Source organism: Arachis hypogaea, chromosome 19 (genome assembly GCF_003086295.3).
Source record: "Arachis hypogaea cultivar Tifrunner chromosome 19, arahy.Tifrunner.gnm2.J5K5, whole genome shotgun sequence".
Lineage (NCBI taxonomy): Eukaryota > Viridiplantae > Streptophyta > Magnoliopsida > Fabales > Fabaceae > Arachis > Arachis hypogaea.
Genome location: NC_092054.1, coordinates 106935846 through 106942667, shown reverse-complemented (window position 1 = coordinate 106942667; position 6822 = coordinate 106935846). Strand labels below are relative to the sequence as shown.

The following is a 6822-nucleotide window of genomic DNA, read 5'->3' as shown; positions in this document are numbered from 1 at the left end:
TAAAAGATAAAAAAACATAGATTAGGATAGAGATACTTATGTAATTCATTGGTGAGAATTTCAGATAAGCGTATAGAGATGCTTTTGTTCCTCTGAACCTCTGCTTTCCTGCTGTCTTCATCCAATCATTCCTACTCCTTTCCATGGCAAGCTTTATGTAGGGCATCACCGTTGTCAATGGCTACATCCCATCCTCTCTGTGAAAATGGTCCAATGCGCTGTCACTGCATGCCTAATCATCTGTCGGTTCTCGATCATACTGGAATAGGATTTACTATCCTTTTGCATCTGTCACTACGCCCAGCACTCGCGAGTTTGAAGCTGATCACAGCCATCCCTTCCCAGATCCTACTCGGAATACCACAGACAAGGTTTAGACTTTCCGGATCTCAACAATGGCCATCCATGGGTTCTAAATTATACCACGAAGATTCAAATATCTCGGACTCGGTCCTCTGTATTAGATATCTAAGAGATATTCATTCTAGCGTGTTTGCATATAGAACGGAAGTGTTTGTCAAGCACGCGTTCATAAGTGAGAATGATGATGAGCGTCACATAATCATCACATTCATCATGTTCTTGGGTTTGAATGGATATCTTAGAATAGAAATAAGCTTGAATTGAATAAAAAAATAGTAGTACTTTGTATTAATTCATGAGGAACAGCAGAGCTCCACACCTTAATCTATGGTGTGTAGAAACTCTACCATTTGAAAATACATAAGTGATAATGGTCCAGGCATGGCCGAATGGCCAGCCCCCATGAAATTCTAAGATAGCATAAAAACTAATCAAAGATCCCTTACAAAGATAGTAAAAAGTCCTATTTATACTAAACTAGTTACTAGGGTTTACAGAAATGAGTAAATGATGCAGAAATCCACTTTCGGGGCCCACTTGGTGTGTGCTTGGGCTGAGCATTGAGCTTTATACGTGTAGAGGTCTTTCTTGGAGTTGAACGCCAGTTTGTAACCTTTTTCTGGTGTTTAACTCCACTTTGCAACCTGTTTCTGGCGTTTGACTCCAAAATGCAGCATGGAACTGGCGTTCAACGCCAGTTTAAGTCGTCTATCCTTAATCAAGGTATAAACTATTATATATTGCTGCAAAGCCCTGGATGTCTACTTTCCAACGCAATTGAGAGTGTGCCATTTGGGGTTTTGTAGCTCCAGAAAATCCACTTTGAGTATAGGGAGGTCAGAATCCAACAGCATCTGCAGTCCTTCTTCAACCTCTAAATATGATTTTTGCTCAGGTCTCTCAATTTCAGCCAGAAAATACCTGAAATCATAGAAAAACACAAAAACTCATAGTAAACTCTAGAAATGTGATTTTTATTTAAAAAATAATAAAAATATACTAAAAACTAACTAAATGATACTGAAAACTATGTAAAAACAATGCCAAAAAGCGTATAAATTATCCGCTCATCACAACACCAAACTTAAATTGTTGCTTGTCCCCAAGCAACTGAAAATCAAATAGGATAAAAAGAAGAGAATATACAATAAATTCCAAAATATCAATGAAACTTAGCTCCAATCAGATGAGCGGGACTTGTAACTTTTTGCCTCTTGAATAGTTTTGGCATCTCACTTTATCCATTGAAGTTCAGAATGATTGGCATCTATAGGAACTTAGAATTCAGATAGTGCTATTGACTCTCCTAGTTCAGTATGTTGATTCTTGAACACAGCTACTTTATGAGTCTTGGCCATGGCCCTAAGCACTTTGTTTTCCAATATTACCACCGGATACATAAATGCCACAGACACATAACTGGGTGAACCTTTTCAAATTGTGACTCAGCTTTGCTAAAGTCCCCAATTAGAGGTGTCCAGGGTTCTTAAGCACACTCTGTTTTTGCTTTGGACCTCGACTTTAACCGCTCAGTCTCAAGTTTTTACTTGACACCTTCACGCCACAAGCACATGGTTAGGGACAGCTTGGTTTAGCCGCTTAGGCCAGGATTTTATTCCTTTAGGCCCTCCTATCCACTGATACTCAAAGCCTTGGATCCTTTTTATTACCCTTGCCTTTTGGTTTTAAGGGCTATTGGCTTTTTGCTCTTGCCTTTTGGTTTAAAGAGCTTTTGGCTTTTTCTGCTCGCTTTTTTTTTCTCTTTTTTTTCGCCATTTTTTGCAAGCTTTTGTATTCACTGCTTTTTCTTGCTTCAAGAATCATTTTTATGATCTTTTAGATCATCAAATAATATTTCTCCTTTTTCCTTATTCTTCAAGAGCCAACATATTTAACATTCATAAACATCAAATTCAAAAGACATATGCACTGTTCAAGCATACATTCAGAAAACAAAAAGTATTGCCACCACATCAAAATAATTAAACTAGTTTCAAGGATGAATTCTAAACCATGTACTTCTTGTTCTTTTGTTTTTAAAACATTTTTCATTCAAGATAGGTGATGGATTCATATTCATAACTTTAAGGCATAGACACTTAGACACTAATGATCATGTAATAAGACACAAATATAAATAAACATAAAGCTCAAAAATCGAAAAACAGGAAAATAAATAAACAAGGAGATTAAGGAATGAGTCCACCTTAGTGAGGGTGGCATCTTCCTCTTCTTGAAGAACCAATGGTGCTCTTGAGCTCCTCTATGTCTCTTCCTTGTCTTTCTTGCTCCTCCCTCATAGCTCTTTGATCTTCTCTAATTTCATGGAGGATGATGGAGTGCTCTTGATTCTCCACCCTTAGTTGTCCCATGTTGGAACTTAATTCTCCTAGGGAAGTGTTAATTTGTTCCCAATAATTCTGTGGAGGAAAGTGCATCCCTTGAGGCATCTCAGGAATTTCATGGTGAGGAATTTCCTCATGCTCATGTTGAGGTCCATGATCTCTTATTTGCTCCATCCTTTTCTTAGTGATGCTCTTGTCCTCTTCAATGAGGATGTCTCCCTCTATGTCAATTCCAACCGAATTGCAGAGGTGGCATATGAGGTGAGGAAAGGCTAACCTTGCCCAAGTGGAGGACTTGTCAGCCACCTTGTAAAGTTCTTGAGGTATAATCTCATGAACTTCTACCTCCTCTCCAATCATGATACTATGGATCATGATGGCCCGGTCTATAGTAACTTCAGACCGATTACTAGTAGGAATGATTGAGCGTTGAATGAACTCTAGCCATCCCCTAGCCACTGGTTTGAGGTCATGCCTTCTTAGTTGAACCGGCTTGCCTCTTGAGTCAATTTTCCATTGAGCTCCTTCCTCACATATGTCTATGAGGACTTGGTCCAACCTTTGATCAAAGTTGACCCTTCTTGTGTAGGGACGTGCGTTCTCTTCCATCATTGGCAAGTTGAACGCCAGCGTTACATTTTCCGGACTGAAATCTAAGTATTTCCCCCGGACCATGGTGAGCCAATGCTTTGGATTCGGGTTCACACTTTGATCATGGTTCCTAGTGATCCATGCGTTTGCATAGAACTCTTGAACCATTAGGATCCCGACTTGTTGAATGGGGTTGGTGAGAACTTCCCAACCTCTCCTTTAGATCTCAAGTTGGATCTCCGGATACTCATTCTTTTTTGAGATTGAAAGGAACCTCAGGGATCACTTTCTTCTTGGCCACAACTTCATAGAAGTGGTCTTGATGGACCTTTGAGATGAATCTCTCCATCTCCCATGACTCAGAGGTGGAAGCAATTGCCTTCTCTTTCCTCTTTCTAGAGGTTTCTATGGCCTTAGGTGCCATTAATGGTTATGGAAAAATAAAAAGCTATGCTTTTACCACACCAAACTTAAAATATTTGCTCGTCCCCGAGCAAAAGAAGAAAGAAAGAAAGAGAAGAATAAGAGAAATGGAGGAGAGGAAGAGAGAGGTGTTTTCGGCCAAGGGGTGAAGATAGGGTTATGTTGTGTGAAAATGAAGAAGGAATAAGAGGTTTATATAGGAGTGGGGGGAGGGAAAAGTTTCGGCCATTAGGGTTGGGTTTGGGAGGGAAAATATTTTGACTTTTGAAGGTAGGTGGGGTTTTTGGGGAAGAGAGGATGGATGTGAGTGGTGAAGAGGTGATGGGAAAGAGTGATCGAGTTGATTGGTGAAGGGTATTTGGGGAAGAGAGTTATGAAAAGGTGTGAAGAGGAGAGAGAAGAAGATGTGGGGACCCTGTGGGGTCCACAGGTCCTGAGGGGATCCTGTGCGGTCCACAGATCAAGTGGGGTCAAGGACTTAACATCCCTGCTCCAATTAGGCGTGTAAAACGCCCTTGCTGTGCAATCCTGGTGTTTAACGCCAGACTGCTGCTTGTTTCTGGTGTTAAACGCCTCTTCCATGCTCTATTCTGGCGTTTAACGCCAGGTAGATGCTGGTTTCTGGCATTAAACGCCAGCTTGGTGCCTGTTTCTGGCGTTAAACGCTAGACAGATGCTTGTTTCTGGCGTTTAAATGCCAGACTGTTCTATTCCAGGGTGTGCTATTTTTCATTCTATTTTTCATTCTGTTTTTTATTTTTCAGTAGTTTTTGTGACTTCACATGATCATCAACCTAAAGAACACATAAAATAACAATGGAAAATAAATAAATATGATTAGATAACATTGGGTTGCCTCCCAACAAGCACTTCTTTAATGTCAATAGCTTGACAGTGAGCTCTCATGGAGCCTCACAGATGTTCAGAGCATTGTTGGACCCTCCCAACACCAAACTTAGAGTTTGAATGTGGGGGTTCAACACCAAACTTAGAGTTTGGTTGTGGCCTCCCAACACCAAACTTAGAGTTTGATTGTGGGGGCTTTGGTTGACTCTACAGTGAGAGAAGCTTTTCATGCTTCCTCTCCAAAGTTACAGAAAGAGATCCTTGAGTTTTAAACACTAGGTTGTCCTCATTTAGTTGAAGGATCAATTCTCCTCTGTCCACATCAATCACAGCTCTTGCAGTGGCTAGGAAGGGTCTTCCAAGGATGATAGATTCATCCTCATCCTTCTCAGTGTCTAGGATTATGAAATTAGCAGGGATATAAAGGCCTTTAACCTTTACTAGCACGTTCTCTACTTGTCCATAAGCCTGTTTTCTTGAGTTGTCTTCCATCTCTAATGAGATTCTGGCAGCTTGCACCTCAAAGATTCCCAGTTTCTCCATTATAGAAAGTGGCATGAGGTTTATCCCTGACCCAAGGTCACATAGAGCCTTCTCAAAGGTCATGGTGCCTATGGTACAAGGTATTAAGAACTTTCCAGGATCCTGTTTCTTCTGAGGCAATGTCAGTTGATCCAGATCACTCAGTTCATTGATGAGCAAGGGAGGTTCATCTTCCCAAGTCTCATTACCAAATAATTTGGCATTCAGCTTCATGATTGCACCAAGGTACTTGCCAACTTGCTCTTCAGTGACATCTTCATTCTCTTCAGAAGAAGAATACTCATCAGAGCTCATGAATGGCATAAGGAGTTCAAAGGAATCTCTATGGTCTCTAGATGAGCCTCAGATTCCTTTGGTTCCTCAGAGGGAACTCCTTGTTGATCACTGGACGTCGCAGGAGGTCTTCCTCACTGGGATTTACGTCCTCTTCCTCCCTTGTAGGTTCGGCCATGATGGTTAAATCAATGGCCTTGCACTCTCTTTTTGGATTCTCTTCTGTATTGCCTGGGAGAGTACTAGGAGGAGTTTCGGTGACTCTTTTACTCAGCTGGCCTACTTGTGCCTCCAAATTTCTAATGGAGGACCTTATTTCATTCATGAAACTCAAAGTGGCCTTAGATAGATCAGAGACTATATTTGCTAAGCTAGATGGATTCTGCTCAAAACTCTCTGTCTGTTGCTGAGTGGATGATGGAAAAGGCTTGCTATTGCTAAACATGTTTCTTCCACCATTATTAAAGCCTTGTTGAGGCTTTTGTTGATCCTTCTATGAGAAATTTGGATGATTTCTCCATGAGAGATTATAGGTGTTTCCATAGGGTTCACCCATGTAATTCACCTCTGCTATTGTAGGGTTCTCAGGATCATAAGCTTCTTCTTTGGAAGATGCCTCTATAGTGCTGTTGGATGATTCCTTCAATCCATTCAGACTCTGAGAGATCATATTAACTTGCTGAGTCAATATTTTATTCTGAGCCAATATAGCATTCAGAGTATCAATCTCAAGAACTCCCTTCCTCATAGGCGTCCCATTATTCACAGGATTCCTTTCAGAAGTGTACATAAACTGGTTATTTGCAACCATGTCAATGAGTTCTTGAGCTTCTGTAGGCATTTTCTTTAGGTGAATGGATCCACCTGCAGAATGGTCCAATGACATTTTAGATAATTCAGACAGACCATCATAGAAGATATCCAGGATGGTCCATTCTAAAAGCATGTCAGAAGGACACCTTTTGGTCAGTTCCTTGTATCTCTCCCAAGCTTCATAGAGGGATTTACCTTCTTTCTGTTTGAAGGTTTGAACATCCACTCTAAGCTTACTAAGCTTTTGAAGAGGAAAGAACTTGGCTAAGAAAGCTGTGACCAGCTTATCCCAAGAGTTTAGGCTATCCTTAGGTTGAGAGTCCAACCATATTCTAACTCTGTCTCTTACAGCAACTGGGAAAAGCATAAGCCTATAGACCTCGGGATCAACCCCATTGGTCTTAACAGTATCACAGATTTGCAAGAATTCAGTTAAGAACTGAAAAGGATCTTCAGATGGAAGTCCATGAAACTTGCAGTTTTGTTGCATCAGAGAAACTAATTGAGGTTTAAGCTCAAAGTTGTTTGCTCCAATGGCAGGGATTGAGATGCTTCTTCCATGTAAATTGGAATTAGGTGCAGTAAAGTCACCAAGCATCTTCCTTGCATTGTTATTATTTTCGGC

At 40.7% G+C, this 6822-nt stretch overlaps 1 non-coding gene across 1 annotated transcript; it reads left to right on the top strand.

Annotated features, from left to right (window-relative positions):
- The first annotated feature begins 6324 nt into the window (after positions 1 to 6324).
- On the top strand, positions 6325 to 6432 carry LOC112780355 (small nucleolar RNA R71). The gene has a single exon (XR_003191198.1). It is a non-coding gene; the product is annotated as a small nucleolar RNA R71 (small nucleolar RNA).
- The last annotated feature ends 390 nt before the right edge of the window (positions 6433 to 6822 follow it).